The 20414-nt window shown below is 42.8% G+C and overlaps 1 protein-coding gene across 12 annotated transcripts in view; it reads right to left on the minus strand.

Moving 5' to 3' along the window:
* Window positions 1-20414, minus strand: part of LOC140902052 (leucine-rich repeat and fibronectin type III domain-containing protein 1-like protein) — a 264710-nt gene that overhangs the window by 115404 nt on the left and 128892 nt on the right. The window contains exon 1 of one of the 12 annotated variants that reach the window (XM_073321682.1): window positions 11528-11906. The exons of the other annotated variants lie outside the window; for them this stretch is intronic. The gene's annotated coding sequence lies outside the window, so the exon portion shown is untranslated. Of the gene's footprint in view, window positions 1-11527; window positions 11907-20414 lie in introns of those variants that run through there. 12 annotated transcript variants of the gene reach the window in all.

The following is a 20414-nucleotide window of genomic DNA, read 5'->3' on the forward strand; positions in this document are numbered from 1 at the left end:
GATTTGTGAGCTCTGTTGCCAACTGGATCCAACGCTCAATATCCAAATTCATAATGGGGAATGAATGTTTATTTGACCTGCTTTCTCTGAGGGAAAATTCTGACCATTATTTTGTTTTGAATAAATTCCTCTTGCTCCCGTGCATTGTCTCAGGGTTTCATCACTGTTTCTTTGTTAATAAATACGTGTGCCTAAATGTAGAACATGGGTTTTTGAAGACTTCATCTGGCTCTCAGCTTCATTCCTTTCCTCTAGCCAGAATCTCCTATTTATAAGATCACAATGGGCTTTTATGGAAATGACTAGGATGTCAGAGACAGAGGTCCAAAGAAATGGCCGTGCTAAACACTGCAGTGAAAGGACACCAGAGGGACTCAAAACAGAAATAGTGCTTGTTATTGACCACCAGCTGAGGAAAAAAAATTCACCTGCTGACCTCCAACCCTGGCCCCTAAGGATCATTGTATGCAGACTAACCCCGGCTCCTCCTAGTCATGCTTCTGCGTATTATAGAGGGATCCTGACCAATTGCTTGTGCAGAGGGAAAAGGTTCCCTCTGATCTCTTTGCACCCTGGCATACGACTCCAAACGTATGGTGCTCATGTGTAACCCTCAGTGGAATACAATAGGGACCATCACTTGAAGAAGAACAGAGATCTTTGCTTTGTATCTGAAAGGAACCCATTCAACATAACAAGATGCAGGACCTCATTCTATGGATTCACTTTTCCCTGGTTGGGAGATTGTTCCATTTTCAAAGTACCAGGGACCATCTCAGATAGTATCATTATCAAAATTATGCCAAAGCCTCATCTCATTGCCACTGCTCGTTCCAAAAGTGTGTCTGTAAGTGTGATGTTTGTCACACACACAAGAATCAAGGTTCCAAATAAACACACAGGTTCCATATTAAAAGCACTCTTCCCATTTATGCAGTCACAAGTAAAACATCACTCACCTAAAATGCAAAAAGAAAATGAGTACTTGTGGCACCTTAGAGACTAACAAATTTATTTGAGCATAAGCTGAGCTGTAGCCCATGAAAGCTTATGCTCAAATAAATTTGTTAGTCTCTAAGGTGCCACAAGTACTCCTTTCCTTTTTGCAAATGCAGACTAACACGGCTGCTACTCTGAAACCTAAAATACAAACAAATTTGTGCATGCAAACACACACAGCCAAGTACATATGGAATACATAATAAAGTTTCTGATGACAATATTTGTCTATTTTGTCAATCTTTCTGTTCCAGCATAGGTCCATACCAGATACTCTCCAACTCCTATAGAAAAGTTCAAAGCTTTTAAGATGCTACACCAACTCTGGCACTCCTCATTCTTCCTTTATCAGCCTGGTTATGTGCTTTAATTTTTCAGGAAATTTCTTGGTTTTATTTCTGACTATTTTGTATATGTATTTAGTCTGCTCACCTTACAAATGAGCATCTCTGCTAGCTGACAGGCTAAAGAAAATGGTTGGGACGTGATCTGAAAGCTGAATTTTCCAGCCCCACATTCATGTATCAGCCTAACTCACAGGAACTGCATGTATAATATCATTTCATAACTCTGATTCTAATATTCTGTCAGTTGACTTATTTTCTATCCCAATTTGGTTTCCAGACAAGCTATGAAGAACTCTGTAAATACATGATCTTCTTGATTTATGTAGATTTTTGTCATTATTCTTTGCATAAGGTTCATTCATGAACATGAATATTTACAATAATTGACTACAACTTATACCTGAGGCTAGACTTTGAATAGGTTATAAGACATCTATTTTGAGATGAAATAAAACTTCTCAGTTGTACAATGACATATAACAGAAGTAGGTTTATAGTTTTAATTTCCTCTAATTAATTTATCAGCTGATGATGGAATCTCTTGAAGAATCCTGACAGAATCTTGGGACTATTTGTCAGACTGGGAGCCATGTTATAAGGGTCACCTATTTAGCACTTGTGTACAAATGTTATAAGTTCTTGACTGAAGGCTGGTACATTTGTAAATCTCTAGGTTTCCTTAGTTACCTTTCCTTCACAGCAGAATAACAATGAGAATAATAAGTGTTTTCTTCCAGTTTTATTAGATTATTTTCCCTTTAGTGCACGCTTCAGGCTGTTTACTTGTTTCTGCACTGGGGATGTTCATGCATCTGCCACCAGACAATGAATCAACCTTACTTGATGTTTCTCTTGCTCCGTTTTCTACTCCCATCTCTTAGTCCGGTGGCTCTCAATCTTTCCTGACTACTGTACCCCTTTCAGGAGTCTGATTTGTCTTGCGTACCTCCAAGTTTCACCTCACTTAAAAACTACTTGCTTACAAAATCAGACATAAAATTAAAGAAGTGTCACAGCACACTATTACTGAACAATTGCTGACTTTCTCATTTTTACAATATAATTATAAAATAAATCAATTGGAATATAAATATGGTACTTACATTTCAGTGTATAATATATAGAGCAGTATAAACAAGTCATTGTCCATATTAAATTTTAGTTTGTACTGACTTTACTAGTGCTTTTTATGTAGCCTGTTGTAAAACTAGACAACTATCTAGATGAGTGGATGTACCCTCTGGAAGATCTCTGTGTAACCCCAGAGGTACATATACCCCTGGTTGAGAACCACTGTTTTAGCACATAACAAATATTTTCCAGGTGCCTTTTCAATCTCTATATTCAGTCTGAAAATGCTGATACCTCTCAAACCTGCCTTGATGTGATGTAATACCAGAGAAGATCTACTGCATTCTTTGGAATATTTTTTTCCTGTGTGGTTTTCAGTACCAGTGTATCCAGACAAGTTCATGTACAGTGGCAGTCAAAAAAAGCTAACGATGTTAGGAGCCATTCAGAAAGGGATAGAAATAAGACAGAAAATATCATAATGCTATTGTATAAGTCTACGGTATGCCCACCCCGAAATACTGTGTGCAGTTCTGGTCTCTCCATCTCAAAAAAGATATGTTAGACTTGGAAGTAGTACAGAGAAGGACAACAATAAGGAACAGTTTCCATATGACGGAAGATTAAAAAAACTTGGGACTGTTCAGCTTGGAAAAGAGACAACTAAGGGGCGATATGATAGAGGTCTATAATATCATGAATTGTGTGGGAAAATTAATAAGGAAGTGTTATTTACCCCTTCATGTAACATACAAACCTGGGGTTGCCCAATTAAATTCATAGGCAGAAGATTTAAAAACAAACATAAGAAAGTACTTCTTCACACAACACACTCAACTTGTGGAACTCGTTGCCAAGGGATGCTGTTAAGGTCAAAATATAACTGGGTTCAAAAAAGAATTGGATAAGTTTATGGAAAATAAGTCCATCAATGGCTATTAGCTAAGATAGCCAAGGATGCAACCCCATGCTCTGGGTGTCCTAAGCCTCTCACTGCTGGGACTGAATGACAGGGGATGGATCACTCAATAAATTGCCCTGTTCTGTTCATTCCCTCTGAACTATCTGGCACTGGCCACTGTTGGAACACAGGCTGCTAGATGAACCATTGCTCTGACCCAGTATGGCCATTCTTATGTTTTTATTATTCCAGCTCCTGACTGTCCCCTAGTTCATGGCAATGTACATATGTATGTCCCCTGTGAACCTCTCCTCAACGTTTTGCACAGCTCTGTATATTCTGCCATTGCTTGTTCTGTTTTTGCACCCCTCTCCTCAGTTTGTTTGTGAAGTTTTGTGTATATCTTTTTACAGAATGGCATTTCTTTTACTTCTGTTGCATCACCGCTCTTATCCTATCCTGGTTCTCATATTGTGCCATCACCATGATAACTCTTCTAAGTTCTAGACTCGCTTGGCTCACATTTGATTTTAGTCCTACACTGAATGGTGAAGATTTTATGTTTTTATTTTACTATATTTATGGGCAAATATAAATTACATACAGTATTATTTCTGTCAGCAGTGTCTTTTACATAGTGGTAGCACAGTCTGCATCACAGTTCATATTGGTTCATTCTAGCCCAGCACTGTGTACAGCAGTACACAGCCTTGGAAACCACAAAGGACACTTCCACCCCTGAATGGTGGTGTAGTAATGCACAAACGTGTGATGGGTTCTCTGTTCACTCTGGCTGAGCTCAGTTAGAGCCTGAGGAATTCGGCGAGAGCTGCATGCAAACAGTCACAGGTTTAATATCACTAGATTATGTTACGTACGCAGCAGCCACAGAGAGATGAAACCAGAGAGTAGGATAAGCATTGTTCATTCTCCTTAGAGCTAAATCATAGCCTCAGGTACCTGAGTCCAACATTCACCAACATGGGGGGGAATTGTATGTGCACATCAGAGGACAAAAACATAGTTATTACTAGCTGAAGTTATGCTGACTTCTTTATTTGATCATTGTCATTTTACTTTCATAAGCATCCGCCGTTCAATCAGGTACTATCCATAATGAACTAAGTGAAACCAGAGACCTTATACTTTGCTTATGTCAGCTCGTTATTACTGAATTAGCTCTATAGCACAGTTCCTTTATTCTTTGCTGTGTCTCCTCAGTGACCAGTGCCACTTCACGTCTCAGCAAATACTGAGATGTTGAAGCTTGAGAAATGTGTCCTGCAAAGCACTGATGCTTCCAGCAAAAGGAACTATTTTCCACAAGACTACTGGCTAATTTAATTTTTGCACTTACAAAATAATAATGTGGTATAACGATGAAAAACAAGTAGAACTGAAAAGAGGTGTGTTTGTGCTGCAACTATAATTATAAAAGAGCAGCCTCTTAGTTAACACTGGCCCCAGGTATGTCCCATGGAAAGGACAGTTGGGAAACTTGAGTTCTAATGTGAACTCAAGGTTCAAGGAGCAAAACCTGTGGACTATGGAATGCTCTTGGAAGAGCTACAAATGATCACAAGAAGCACAGTATTCAGAATAAAATGCAAAATTTGGAGCAGAAGGCTCAGCAGACTAGAAATGTGCCTAAATCTTTTTCCTACTCTATAGTGCCATTTTAAAGGAGGAGTTGGAAAGGTAAGGAATGACAGGAAAGGATAGGAATGACAGTCTGAACATGCCATGCAAATACACAGTGGACAATGAGGTCAGTGATAAGGAGCAGCAATATGTAATGGCAGAATAGGGGCTGGTTTTGTTGAGAGACAAGGTAAGGTCAGTAGTGGGTTTGGTGTTGAGAAGAAGAGGGAGAAAGGTAGGGAGGTTGTGAGATTACCAGAGGAGAACTAGAAGGGTGAGCTCCAGGTAGTGATGGAGATACATCTTTCTTAGGTCTTCAGAAAGAAGAACAATGCAAATTCCATGCAGCTCTTCTGGAAAATTGGACACAGTGAGAAGCAGTATAATTGGGCTGGGCAAACTCAAAAACATTCCTAACCCATGCTGATGGTTACAAGAATTCGAGACAAAGCAAAAGGGGCCCAGCTATCCCTGTGGATGCCAGATTGTCCCTGCAATGGGAATAGCGCCGTGTTCGTAAAGAAAGATTTGACCCAAGAACTTTGGGGGCCAATGCCATTCATTTCTCACCATCTTGTAGTCAAACTGCCATGACTTTATCATCAGAAAAATGGATATTACTCCATTACTCATATTAACAGGTTGATGTAGCTGTAACTTGCCTGTTAGCAATTGCTGGAATCCTATTGATAGCTACAAGTTAATTACTGTCACCTCTGGGGTAGTGTAGTGTGTTAGACTCCACCCTGGATAAGAGGCATCAGGAGTAGCCCAATGGGGAGAAGGTTCAGAGTGTGTTAACGGAAGCCTCAGGGAACTTAGCCTCAAGGGAGGGAGATTTTTTTTGACACTATGATTAGAATCATAGAATATCAGGTTGGAAGGGACCTCAGGAGGTCATCTAGTCCAAACCCCTGCTCAAAGCAGGACCAATCACCCATTTTTGCCCCAGATCCCTAAATGGCCCCCTCAAGGATTGAACTCACAACCCTGGGTTTAGCAGGCCAATGCTCAAACCACTGAGCTATCCCTCCCCCCAGCACTTAAGCTTGTATTTGGATCTAGTTAGGGGGCTCCACCAGTTTAGAGTTGTTATCAAATATATCCATGACTCGAGCATTTCAACATCATTAGTGACATCAAAGGGTGGTCAAAATATAAAATACATCCACCAAAATGTCAAAACTAAATTAGGCTTTTTAATTCACAGGCACCCAAATAAAAGTAGGGTTACTTTCAAAGGTGCTGAGCACCTGCAGCTCTCATTGACTGGGTGCTCAGACACTCCCAAGGTTTGTCTACACGGTACATTAACTCACACCAAAGGGGTGTAAATTATAGTATGTGCCATGCTAGTGCACACTAACTAGCCAGTGTGGACCCTAGGAAGTTCCCTAGTGTGCATTAATGTAATCCCATTAGCGTGTGTTAGCAGGGACCACACAGCCTGTTAGTGAGCAACATGCTGGTCTGCACTAGAATTTAAACCCTCCGAAGAATGCACCGTGATGGATTTAGAAGCCTAGTGTTAGATACCCATTTTTGAACATCTGTTCACACTGTATGAATAGCATGATGCTAAGATTAACGAGCTAAAGTCTGTAAAGTCCTTTGAAGGTGAGAGCAGAATTTATAAATGGCATGTGTTTTTATCCAGGCACTGGGGAATTATGTGAGATGAGCAGCAACACACAGTTTACCTATAACATTTTTCATACTCACAGTTCTGAGCTTGAAATCTAAAGCCAATGCTGTCTATGCTGCATCATGAAACGTGTTAAATGGATAACAAAAGCTATGATGAGTAATTCCATCACCTCTTTAGTCTATTCCAAGGTACATGCACTTTAGTATTACTATTTTCCTCTGTACTGATTCCTGAAAATAATTCTCTCTCTTCATTAAATTAATTATCCACAGGTAGTTATGGACCATTATTGTATTGTCCATTTTTGGCACATGGGTAATGGTGAATTAACTGTTTATAAGTAAGCACATAAAATAAGTCATCTACTTTAAATGTCTGATTCCAATTAATTTAGGAGTGATATCAGATAATGCTGAGAAATAGCACATTAAAATAGTAAGCCCCTGATTACACATAGGAAATAGATAATCCTTTTATTTTTGATCATCTGATGTCCCAAGGATCAGAGAATCCAATTTCCATAAGTAGGTAAATCAAGTTTCCTTACTTGAACAACAGAGGACCAAACAAACAATTTTTCCTTCTCTAGCTGAAGAGCACTGTAAGCTTATACTAAAAAAAAGCAAAACTGCCACTCTCAGCACAAAGTGAACTAATATTCCAGGTAAGAATTTTTCTGTGAACATATCTGGCAATGGCTGTTTAAAAATAAAAATGAGGCGAAAACCTTCCTGCAAAGCTATACAAACCTTAGCAGTATATGTTTCTGATTAGATAAACTATAGTTTAATATTAAAGGCTATATAAATTACATGTGTCTCTTTCAGACTCATTACATATTAAGTAATTTCTCAAATCCATTCTTGTAAAAGTTACAGTTAGAAGGCAGACATCTGATCAGTGATGCATCAGGAGGCAAGATTAGATGTCACACATACAATACACTATAATTACTTTGCCAGATTCTGTCCCCCTTTCTCATGCTGAGTAGTAGTTTACGATACAGGTGGTCTCATTGGAAAATATGGGACTACTCATGTAATAAGGTGCTATTTACTGTGTGTACAGCTGACAGAACCATACTTGAAATGCCGACTTGAACTATGCTTGGTAAGGTTTAATTAATAATAAGACTGTTGGAAATTCATCATGTGTTTGGTCCATGATGCTTGGGGGGGGGGGGGGGGGATTTTAGGCACAGTCACACATCATGCCATTAACTAGCTCAAACACCCTCTTCTTCAGCAGGTGAAATATGGTGTAGAGCTATCACAGAGAGAAGATTGTGGTGCAGTTTTACAGCGCTCTTAGTCATGGTTTCCTTATTCCCATAGCCTAGCTGGGGGCAAGGGATTTATAACATTTTAGAAGCCAGTTAAGAAGAAAACTACAGTGCAAATTGTTCAGACAGACTTCGGTGGAAAGGCTTTTACTGCAAGCCTCGAATGATAGCAGATCTTATACTACTGCAGATTATCAAGTACTTTACTTAGAATTCACTACAGCACACTGGACAAGTGCATGATAAAGCATTATCAGACTGCTGCAATTTCTCATTTTTTCCCCAGCATCTTGTTATCTCCAGGGGAACAGAATGGTCCGACCCAACACTAGTCACCTGAGCTGCCATCCTCCATCTCTCATACTTGTCACCATATTAGTCAAACGTATGTAAGAATTTATTGTCTGTAACTCAGTTAACCATCATGGGTATCTCATATGCTTCATGATTTTTTCCCTAGAGAATCCAGTTTATCTATCGATGCATAAAATATTTATTGCACTCAGTGAGCTAAATTCTGCTCTTGGACACAACTGAACCTCCCCAATGAACGCAGCCGTGTGCTATGGTTCTCAGAGGTATGAGGTTAACCTTGATTCTGCAACCGTAAGTTGTACAGTACCTTCCTCCATCAGCAGTCCCACTGAAACCAACTGACAGAATTTATTAATTATTATTACGTGTTCTACCAAAGTGCCTAGAAACCTGAATCATGAACCAGGACCACATTGTGCTATGCACTGTACAACACAGAACAAAGAGACAGTCAGTCCCTTCTCCAGAAAGCTTAAGGTCCCACTCAGTGTAAGGGGGCAGAGTCCAATTCTTTAAAAACCTAACAACAACAACATTATAATGAAATGGTGGATTATGGGTGGTGATTACTCAGATTACGTGCATTAATAGAACTGCACAGAAATATTTGGAGAAACCGAGAAGTAAAGTATTTTCTCTCCAGCACTTGTGGCTAGCCAGCATGAGTCCAGCCTCACAAGAATTAATATTTAGTATGTGAATTTCTTCTTCAATAAACTGTCATTCATTAGGCAATGCAGTTTTTTTAAAAATATAAACACATGGCTGATAAGGTGTCCCTCGAAGCCATAACTGCACTGTTGAATGACTAATACACAATTTGCAGTTTCTGTCTTTCCCCCATAAATATTTTATGTAACTGATAAGATCTGATTTTATGCATCCGAAGGTTTTTAAAAGTTGTCACTTTGGAGGATTATGCCAGAGGTCACTAACAAATTTGTTTCTGTGGTTATCTCATGTAATAGCAGAATTGCAGGCCATTCTGTAAAACTGAGAAGGTTTCATCGTATGCATAAGAGTTCATCAGGAGGCATCTTGGAACATAATATAGCAAAGCATTTTTGTGGAAAGCTAGTTTTGGCAATTTGACCAGATACAGTTGTGCAGAACTTGGTTACAGATTGTATGCATTTCAGCATGGAGATGATTAATAAAATGAATGGTTTGGTACAAAAGAATTTAAAATACTCTGTGCCTAGGACTGAAAAAGCAAAGACCTTCTGAACAGGGATTTTATTAATGTAAAAAAGCATCTCACAATGGACTATACAGGAAATAATGGTTTGTCTCTGGAAACTCATTTGAGCTCGAAAATCCTATAACCCAAGAGATGACATAATTTTAATTTTTTTTTCAATGTATTGTGTCGGTGTGGCTCAATTGTTCACCTTTGGGCTCAAATTTGTTATGATTTAGAGCAGGGATGGCCAACCTGTGGCTCCAGAGCCGCATGCAGCTCTTCAGAAGTTAATATGCGGCTCCTTGTACAGGCACCTACTCTAGGGCTGGAGCTACAGGCACCAATTTACCATATCAGATTTTTTCAATTAAAATAGCTTTTGTAAGATCACAAAGGTATTGTTGAATTCAACTACAAAATTGCTAGAGTTTTATTAACCTTTGAGGAGACTATGATATTTCCTCATGGAAGCTGAAAGGTTTCCAATCTTACTATTTATAATATAAAGGTACAGAGTTTTGCATTTACTGATACTGCCTTTAATGTTAGGCCAGCGAAGTGCAGTCACTGCATTACTGGTAATTAAATGCTTTGCAAAGCACTTTAGGATGTTCCACTCAGTGAAAAGCATTATGGAAACCCAAGCTGCTCACTGCTGTTATTAAGATGCCATAAGAAAATCTGGCCCCCTTTTATTATGTTCCCGTAAAAAAAAACCAAAAACTTATGATATTAAGGACAATTATAGTAGAATAGATTATTGCAAACTTAAATAAATCTTGTTTTGTCTTTGTCCTAGTGACTTTGACTTTTCACAAGCTTCTTATTTGATTCATGGAGTGCTTCTTCAGATTAGTTCATCAACTGGTTTCTTGTCTGCCACCTGTTATGATTCTAACTAACCCTCCTTAGCAGATCTGTTTGGTATGGAGTAATTCAGTACACAGCAGAATACGTCCTGTGATGTACAGTGGCATATTATTTTACTATCTCCATGGAATTTGTGTATAGCTAGCAGCTGTGTGGTAATGCGCCCAAGAAAAGAAATCAGGAGACATGGGTTCTAATCCTGACTCTGCCACTGATGCACTCTGTGACCTTGGCAGATCACTTCTATTCTCTATGTCTCAGTTAACTCTATCTGTAAAATGGGGAGGATAATTCTTACCTACCTATCTGAAGTACTTTGGAATATATGAGTAAATGCACTAGGCAACCACTGAAGTCTATTAGGAGGAGAAATAAAACATTGGTTGCAAACAACACAACTTGGAGGGGCTATCATGGTACAGGATTGTTATGGGCAGTGACAATGGGTTAATGCTTTAGTCAGTAACTCTAGTGATTAATGTTTGTAACACCCACTTTTAACCCCTCATCTTTTCTCCTTGCCCAAACCTTAGCTGCTGCCTGAAGTTCTCCAGGCCCCCATACACAGTGTCTTATGGAGCAGCAAACCATTTTCCTTTCTGTCTGCTGCCCAGGAGCTGGGGGGACCAGTCCCTAGAAGGATTTTCTGGATTTCCAGAGTTTATTTTTTTAATCAAAATGGTCTTGCAAGGTTCTATACACTCAACTGCCAGATATGTGCCTGCAACAGCATCAATATTTTTGGTGGCAGATTTATTTATTGTTTTGAGACACTGCTCCTCTTCACACCTAGAATGACTTTCATATTTATTGAATTCTTTGAGACATTGTGATTGCAGTGCCTGTTATTTGTGCTGTAATAGTATCTATGTTTGCAGAGAAAATTAAGTCATATTGTTAAGGCCTCTGGGGGTATGTCTACACTACGAAATTAGGTCGAATTTATAGAAGTCAGTTTTTTAGAAATCGGTTTTATATATTCAAGTGCGTGTGTCCCCACAGAAAATGCTCTAAGTGCATTAACTCAGCGGAGTGCTTCCACAGTACCGAGGCTAGAGTCGACTTCCGGAGCGTTGCACTGTGGGTAGCTATCCCACAGTTCCCGCAGTCTCCGCTGCCCATTGGAATTCTGGGTTGAGATCCCAATGCCTGATGGGGCTAAAACATTGTCACGGGTGGTTCTGGGTACATATTGTCAGGCCCCCGTTCCCTCCCTCCCTCCGTGAAAGCAAGGGCAGACAATCGTTTCATGCCTTTTTTCCTGAGTTACCTGTGCAGACGCCATACCACGGCAAGCATGGAGCCCGCTCAGCTCACTGTCACCGTATGTCTCCTGGGTGCTGGCAGACGCGGTACTGCATTGCTACACAGTAGCAGCAACCCATTGCCTTGTGGCAGCAGACGGTGCAATGGGACTGGTAGCCGTCATCGTCATGTCCGAGGTGCTCCTGGCCACGTCGGCCAGGAGCGCCTGGGCAGACATGGTCGCAGGAACTAAATTTGGAGTGACTTGATCAAGTCGTTCTCTTTAGTCCTGCAGTCAGTCCTATTGAACCATCTTATGGTGAGCAGGCAGGCGATATGGATTGCTAGCAGTCGTATTGTACCATCTTCTGCCAGGCAGGCAAGAGATGAGGATGGCTAGCAGTCGTATTGTACCATCTTCTGCCGAGCAGCCCTGAGATGTGGATGGCATGCAGTCCTTCTACACCGTCTGCTGCCAGCCTAAGATGTAAAAGATAGATGGAGTGTATCAAAACAAGAAATAGACCAGATTTGTTTTGTACTCATTTGCTTCCCCCGCTCTCCCCCGTCTAGGGGACTCATTCCTCTAGGTCACACTGCAGTCACTCACAGAGAAGATGCAGCGAGGTATATCTAGCCATGTATCAATCAGAGGCCAGACTAACCTCCTTGTTCCAATAAGAACAATAACTTAGGTGCACCATTTCTTATTGGAACCCTCCGTGAAGTCCTGCCTGAAATACTCCTTGATGTAAAGCCACCCCCTTGGTTGATTTTAGCTCCCTGAAGCCAACCCTGTAAGCCGTGTCGTCAGTCACCCCTCCCTCCGTCAGAGCAACGGCAGACAATCGTTCCGCGCCTTTTTTCTGTGCGGACGCCATACCAAGGCAAGCATGGAGGCCGCTCAGCTCACTTTGGTAATTAGGAGCACATTAAACACCACATGCATTATCCAGCAGTATATGCGGCACCAGAACCTGGCAAAGCAATACCGGGCGAGGAGGTGACGTCAGCGCGGTCACTTGAGTGATCAGGACATGGACACAGATTTCTCTGAAAGCATGGGCCCTGCCAATGCATGCATCGTGGTGCTAATGGGGCAGGTTCATGCTGTGGAACGCCGATTCTGGGCTCGGGAAACAAGCACAGACTGGTGGGACCGCATCGTGTTGCAGGTCTGGGACGATTCCCAGTGGCTGCGAAACTTTCACATGCGTAAGGGCACTTTCATGGAACTTTGTGACTTGCTTTCCCCTGCCCTGAAGCGCATGAATACCAAGATGAGAGCAGCCCTCACAGTTGAGAAGTGAGTGGCGATAGCCCTGTGGAAGCTTGCAACGCCAGACAGCTACCGGTCAGTTGGGAATCAATTTGGAGGGGGCAAATCTACTGTGGGGGCTGCTGTGATGCAAGTAGCCCACGCAATCAAAGATCTGCTGATATCAAGGGTAGTGACCCTGGGAAATGTGCAGGTCATAGTGGATGGCTTTGCTGCAATGGGATTCACTAACTGTGGTGGGGTCATAGATGGAACCCATATCCCTATCTTAGCACCGGAGCACCAAGCCTGCGAGTACATAAACCGCAAGGGGTACTTTTCAATAGTGCTGCAAGCACTGGTGCATCACAAGGGATGTTTCACCAACATCAACGTGGGATGGCCGGGAAAGGTACATGATGCTCGCACCTTCAGGAACTCTGGTCTGTTTCAAAAGCTGCAGGAAGGGACTTTATTCCCAGATCAGAAAATAACCGTTGGGGACGTTGAAATGCCTATATGTATTCTTGGGGACCCAGCCTACCCCTTAATGCCATGGCTCATGAAGCCGTACACAGGCAGCCTGGACAGTAGTCAGGAGCTGTTCAACTACAGGCTGAGCAAGTGCAGAATGGTGATAGAATGTGCATTTGGACGTTTAAAAGCACGCTGGCGCAGTTTACTGACTCACTTAGACCTCAGCGAAACCAATATTCCCATTGTTATTATTGCTTGCTGTGTGCTCCACAATATCTGTGAGAGTAAAGGGGAGACGTTTATGGCGGGGTGGGAGGTTGAGGCAAATCGCCTGGCTGCTGATTACGCGCAGCCAGACACCAGGGCGGTTAGAAGAGCACAGGAGGGTACGGTATGCATCAGAGAAGCTTTGAAAACCAGTTTCATGACTGGCCAGGCTACGGTGTGAAAGTTCTCTTTGTTTCTCCCTGATGAAAACCCCCGCCCCTTGGTTCACTCTACTTCCCTGTAAGCTAACCACCCTCCCCTCCTCCCTTCGATCACCACTTGCAGAGGCAATAAAGTCATTGTTGCTTCACATTCATGCATTCTTTATTCATTCATCACACAAATAGGGGGATGACTACCAAGGTAGCCCAGGAGGGGTGGTGGAGGAGGGAAGGAAAATGCCACAGAGCACTTTAAAAGTTTACAACTTTAAAATTTATTGAATGCCAGCCTTCTTTTTTTTGGGCAATCCTCTGTGGCGGAGTGGCTGGTTGGCCGGAGGCCCCCCCACCGCGTTCTTAGGCATCTGGTTGTGGAGGCTATGGAACTTGGGGAGGAGGGTGGTTGGTTACACAGGGGCTGTAGTGGCAGTCTGTGCTCCAGCTGCCTTTGCTGCAGCTCAACCATACACTGGAGCATACTGGTTTGATCCTCCAGCAGCCTCAGCATTGAATCCTGCCTCCTCTCATCACGCTGCCGCCACATTTGAGCTTTAGTCCTGTCTTCAGCCCGCCACTTACTCTCTTCAGCCTGCCACCTCTCCTCCCGGTCATTTTGTGCTTTCCTGCACTCTGACATTATTTGCCTCCACGCATACGTCTGTGCTCTGTCAGTGTGGGAGGACAGCATGAGCTCAGAGAACATTTCATCACGAGTGTGTTTTTTTTTTCTTTCTAATCTTCACTAGCCTCTGGGAAGGAGAAGATCCTGTGATCATTGAAACACATGCAGCTGGTGGAGAAAAAAAAAGGGATAGCATCCGAGAGTGCTAAAGGAACTGGCGGCTGTGATTGCAGAGCCATTCGCCATTATCTTTGAAAACTCGTGGTGAACGGGGGAAATCCCGGATGTCTGGAAAAAGGCTAATGTAGTGCCAATCTTTAAAAAAGGGAAGAAGGAGGATCCTGGGCCAGTCAGCCTCACTTCAGTCCCCGGAAAAATCATGGAACAGGTCCTCAAAGAATCAATTCTGAAGCACTTACATGAGAGGGAAGTGATCAGGAACAGTCAGCATGGATTCACCAAGGGAAGGTCATGCCTGACTAATCTAATCACCTTCTATGATGAGATTACTGGTTCTGTGGATGAAGGGAAAGCAGTGGATGTATTGTATCTTGACTTTAGCAAAGCTTTTGACACGGTCTCCCACAGTATTCTTGTCAGCAAGTTAAAGAAGTATGGGCTGGATGAATGCACTATAAGGTGGGTAGAAAGTTGGCTAGATTGTCGGGCTCAACGGGTAGTGATCAATGGCTCCATGTCTAGTTGGCAGCCGGTGTCAAGTGGAGTGCCCCAGAGGTCAGTCCTAGGGCCGGTTTTGTTCAATATCTTCATAAATGATCTGGAGGATGGTGTGGATTGCACTCTCAGCAAATTTACGGATGATACTACACTGGGAGGAGTGGTAGATACACTGGAGGGCAGGGATAGGATACAGAGAGACCTAGACAAATTGGAGGATTGGGCCAAAAGAAATCTGATGAGGTTCAACAAGGACAAGTGCAGAGTCCTGCACTTAGGACGGAAGAATCCCATGCACCGCTACAGACTAGAGACCGAATGGCTAGGCAGCAGTTCTGCGGAAAAGGACCTAGGGGTGACAGTGGACGAGAAGCTGGATATGAGTCAACAGTGTGCCCTTGTTGCCAAGAAGGCCAATGGCATTTTGGGATGTATAAGTAGGGGCATAGCGAGCAGACTGAAGGACGTGATCGTCCCCTTCTATTCAACATTGGTGAGGCCTCATCTGGAGTACTGTGTCCAGTTTTGGGCCCCACACTACAAGAAAGATGTGGATAAATTGGAAAGAGTCCAGCGAAGGGCAACAAAAATGATTAGGGGTCTGGAACACATGACTTATGAGGAGAGGCTGAGGGAACTGGGATTGTTTAGTCTGCGGAAGAGAAGAATGAGGGGGGCTTTGATAGCTGCTTTCAACTACCTGAGAGGTGGTTCCAGAGAGGATGGTTCTAGACTATTCTCAGTGGTAGAAGAGGACAGAACAAGGAGTAATGGTCTCAAGTTGCAGTGGGGGAGGTTTAGGTTGGATATTAGGAAAAACTTTTTCACTAGGAGGGTGGTGAAACACTGGAATGCATTGCCTAGGGAGGTGGTGGAATCTCCTTCCTTAGAAGTTTTTAAGGTCAGGCTTGACAAAGCCCTGGCTGGGATGATTTAATTGGGGATGGGTCCTGCTTTTGAGCAGGGGGTTGGACTAGATGACCTCCTGAGGTCCCTTCCAACCCTGATATTCTATGATTCTATTTAAAAAGACACATTTTATAAAACAGTGGCTACACTCTTTCAGGGTAAACCTTGCTGTTAACATTACATACATAGCACATGTGCTTTCGTTACAAGGTCGCATTTTGCCTCCCCCCACCGTGTGGCTACCCCCTCAACCCTCCCCACTCCCCGTGGCTAACAGCGGGGAACATTTCTGTTCAGCCACAGGCAAACAGCCCAGCAGGAACGGGCTCCTCTGAGTGTCCCCTGAAGAAAAGCACCCTATTTCAACCAGGTGACCATGAATGATATCTCACTCTCCTGAGGATAACACAGAGAGATAAAGAACGGATGTTGTTTGAACGCCAACAAACATACACTGCAATGCTTTGTTGTACAATGATTCCCGAGTACGTGTTACTGGCCTGGAGCGGTAAAGTGTCCTACCATGAAGGACGTAATAAGGCTGCCCTCCCCAGAAACCTTTTGCAAAGGCTTTGGGAGTACATCCAGGAGAGCCGCGAATGCCAGGGCAAATTAATCCTTTCACATGCTTGCTTTTAAACCATGTATAGTATTTTAAAAGGTACACTCACCGGAGGTCCCTTCTCTGCCTGCTGGGTCCAGGAGGCAGCCTTGGGTGGGTTCGGGGGGTACTGGCTCCAGGTCCAGGGTGAGAAATAGTTCCTGGCTGTCGGGAAAACCGGTTTCTCCGCTTGCTTGCTGTGAGCTATCATCTTCTTCGTCCCCAAAACCTGCTTCCATGTTGCCTCCATCTCCATTGAAGGAGTCAAACAACACGGCTGGGGTAGTGGTGGCTGAACCCCCTACAATGGCATGCAGCTCATCATAGAAGCGGCGTGTTTGGGGCTCTGACCCGGAGCGGCCGTTCGCCTCTCTGGTTTTCTGGTAGGCTTGCCTCAGCTCCTTCAGTTTCACGCGGCACTGCTTCGGGTCCCTGTTATGGCCTCTGTCCTTCATGCCTGGTAGATTTTGACAAAGGTTTTGGCATTTCGAAAACTGGAATGGAGTTCTGATAGCACGGATTCCTCTCCCCATACAGCGATCAGATCCCATACCTCCTGTTCAGTCCATGCTGGAGCTCTTTTGCGATTCTGGGACTCCATCATGGTCACCTCTGCTGATGAGCTCTGCATGGTCACCTGCAGCTTGCCACGGTTGCCAAACAGGAAATGAGATTCAAAAGTTCACAGTTCTTTTCCTGTCTACCTGGCCAGTGCATCTGAGTTGAGAGTGCTGTCCAGAGCGGTCACAATGGAACACTCTGGGATAGCTCCCGGAGGCCAATACCGTCGAATTGTGTCCACAGTACCCCAAATTCGACCCGGCAAGGCTGATTTAAGCGCTAATCCACTTGTCAGGGGTAGAGTAAGGAAATAGATTTTAAGAGCCCTTTAAGTCGAAATAAAGGGCTTCATTGTGTGGACGGGTGCAGGTTTACATCGATTTAACGCTGCTAAATTCGACTTAAAGTCCTAGTGTAGACCAGGGCTGAATAAGGTATTTATGTTGGCCATCCTGAATTTTATCTTCTTCTCTTGCATTCCCCTTTTCTACAAAATTAACCTCATTTGTTGCATTCTGAAAGAGAGGTGTTACATCACATCTGGAAAAAACAATCCCCATAAACTGTTACCTCAAAATATACTCCAACTTTACATTTCTTGAACCTGAAACTAAAGTCTAATGTTCTTTATGCACTAACTGCAATGGCAAGTGCAAATATTAATCTTTCCTCCCTTTTTCAGGGACATAAATGGAAAATGAAAGCAAATTTCACTTTGTAGTTCAGTCCATGTGTAGCCAGACAGACAGCCCCCCCCCCTCAGACCAGCATTGCTGGAAACACAGGAGGAAGCCGGAACAGGGCACTTAACATATATTCCAGCACAGCCTTTGAAGCTGTGAAAAGCACAGGTGTGCTGCTACAATGTGCATCTGGGAACAGATACAAGGATTAAGCTCACAGCAGGCAGAGGCCCTGTGACAGACATGGCTCTTAGCCTCTACTAAATAGCGTGATGCACACACACCAACATCCTAGGTGGGAAAATATTTACCCTGATAAAAGAAATGTCCAGTAGTCGAAACTTATTGTTTCTCTCCCTTGCAAGTGTAAACTACTCTTGCGAAAGCTGGCGTCACCCAGACAGACCAGCCTCAATTTGGCATAAGAACGGAGAAAGAGAATAAAGGAGTACAGAGGTATAAGTAGGGGACCTACAGCACCATGATTTTTGGAGTGCTTTTCACTATCTATCTGCTGGTCAGATAAGTGACAGCCTCCCAAGGCTTCTGCAGCTAAGAGGGTCCCTAAGCCTTATCCCTTATTCATCTTTCCGCGGAACTGAGTGACCGATCCTGGCTTGGCATCGCTGGAATCGAGAGATGCAAGGAGGGTAAGAAGCACCCACACCTGATCTCATATCTTTAGTGTACACATATTTTGAAACAGAGCTCTATACTTTGTTTTCTTTCTTTGGGATTGTGGCTTCAGTTTTGTAACTTGTTTGTGTGTGTAACATCTCTACATTTAAATAAGTAGGCACTAGCAATTTTGTAACCACATGATTAGAATCTAGCTTAATAAATTTTGGTAACCATTTGTGCATAAGCCTGAGTTGTTTTCTCTGGTTTACTGTAAAGCAGCCAACACAATTAAAGAACCTCAGCCGTTTTGGCTCTAAAGCCTGGCCATTAGGTGAGAGTACTAAGAGCCTAGCATTGAGTTGTGCCGCCTCCACGGGGCAAACTCTTGGGGCACCTGTCAGTCAATCCTGGCTGCCCGCTGCGAAGGAGCTCTGAGCTCTAACAGTTAAAGTCACGGATGGTATAAACGGGCATAGCTGGCACCTCACCAAACATCCTTGGCCGTCGGCTAACACCATGCCATGCAGAAAATGTAGCCCATCACAAACATTTTCTCACATATGTTACACAAATTGATTTTTGTGAAGACTGAGTTATAACATGCAGTGCTGTGGGTTGGCAGCATGGTATTCAACTGTCATAAAGCTCAGCGAATGGACTAAATCAAGATGAATGGGGTCACGGTACCACTATCCGTTCAGCAGAACCTTTTCAACATTCAAATCTATGACTATAGAGACAGAAAATGGCAATGAGTGTTTATTTCTCTCCATTATTCAATCAAAAGGTGCTGAAAGGATATGTTGATTAATTGTGAGGGTATCAAACTGCATTGCAAGGCAGATTTTGTACGGAATTGTGCAAACAAATGCTAAAAGAGTGTCTGCTCATGATCTCAGGATTTATATGTCCAGCCCGTTCCAAATTTCTACTTGAATGTGGCAGTTACTGCAAGATTATCCACCGCCTTCATTAGTATCAGCTGCTATGAGTTTAGCTAGGAATGGAACTCAAATAATTTGATAATAATAATCAAATAATTGGAATTCATTTGCAAATTGGATACTATTAATTTAGGCTTAAATAGAGACTGGGAGTGGCTAAGTCATTATGCAAGGTAGCCTATTTCCTCTTGTTTTTTCCTACCCCCCCCCCCCCCCAGATGTTCTGGTTTAACTTGGATTTAAACTTGAAGAGTGGTCAGTTTGGATGAGCTATTACCAGCAGGAGAGTGAGTTTGTGTGTGTATGGGGGTTGGGGGGATGTGAGAAAACCTGGATTTGTGCAGGAAATAGCCCAACTTGATTATCATGCACATTGTGTAAAGAGTTGTCACTTTGGATGGGCTATCACCAGCAGGAGAGTGAATTTGTGTGGGGGGGTGGAGGGTGAGAAAACCTGGATTTGTGCTGGAAATGGCCCAACCTGATGATCACTTTAGATAAGCTATTACCAGCAGGACAGTGGGGTGGGAGGAGGTATTGTTTCATATTCTCTGTGTATATATAAAGTCTGCTGCAGTTTCCACGGTATGCATCCGATGAAGTGAGCTGTAGCTCACGAAAGCTCATGCTCAAATAAATTGGTTAGTCTCTAAGGTGCCACAAGTACTCCTTTTCTTTTTGCAAATACAGACTAACACGGCTGTTACTCTGAAACCTGTCAAATAATTTTCTGCTTCTGTTTTAGGATATATTGAACAATCTGGAACTAACACCCAAATTTCCAAACTTAGGATCCTAAATTTCATATTTAGGCACCTAAATAAATGCAATTTTCACAGCTCCTACTGGCTTCACTAACCAAGAATAGCAGAAGTGCTATAAAAGATGACAGAGGAATGGACCTAGAAGTACTTTGTGTTCTTTCTCACTTTGTAACTTTATTAGGGATGTGTTTTGCTGACTGATGGATTCGACAATCTGCAGGTACCATGACTGAGTGTAATCACCAAGCCTCCAAAAAGTATTTTATCTTTCATTATGGATAATGGGATGTTCTGAACTTTGTGCAATTGCAGGATTTTAAAAAGCATGTATTATTTAGAGATTATTATGATTCTGCAATTTTTAGA

Source organism: Lepidochelys kempii, chromosome 23 (assembly GCF_965140265.1).
Source record: "Lepidochelys kempii isolate rLepKem1 chromosome 23, rLepKem1.hap2, whole genome shotgun sequence".
In the NCBI taxonomy this organism is placed as follows: Eukaryota; Metazoa; Chordata; order Testudines; family Cheloniidae; genus Lepidochelys; species Lepidochelys kempii.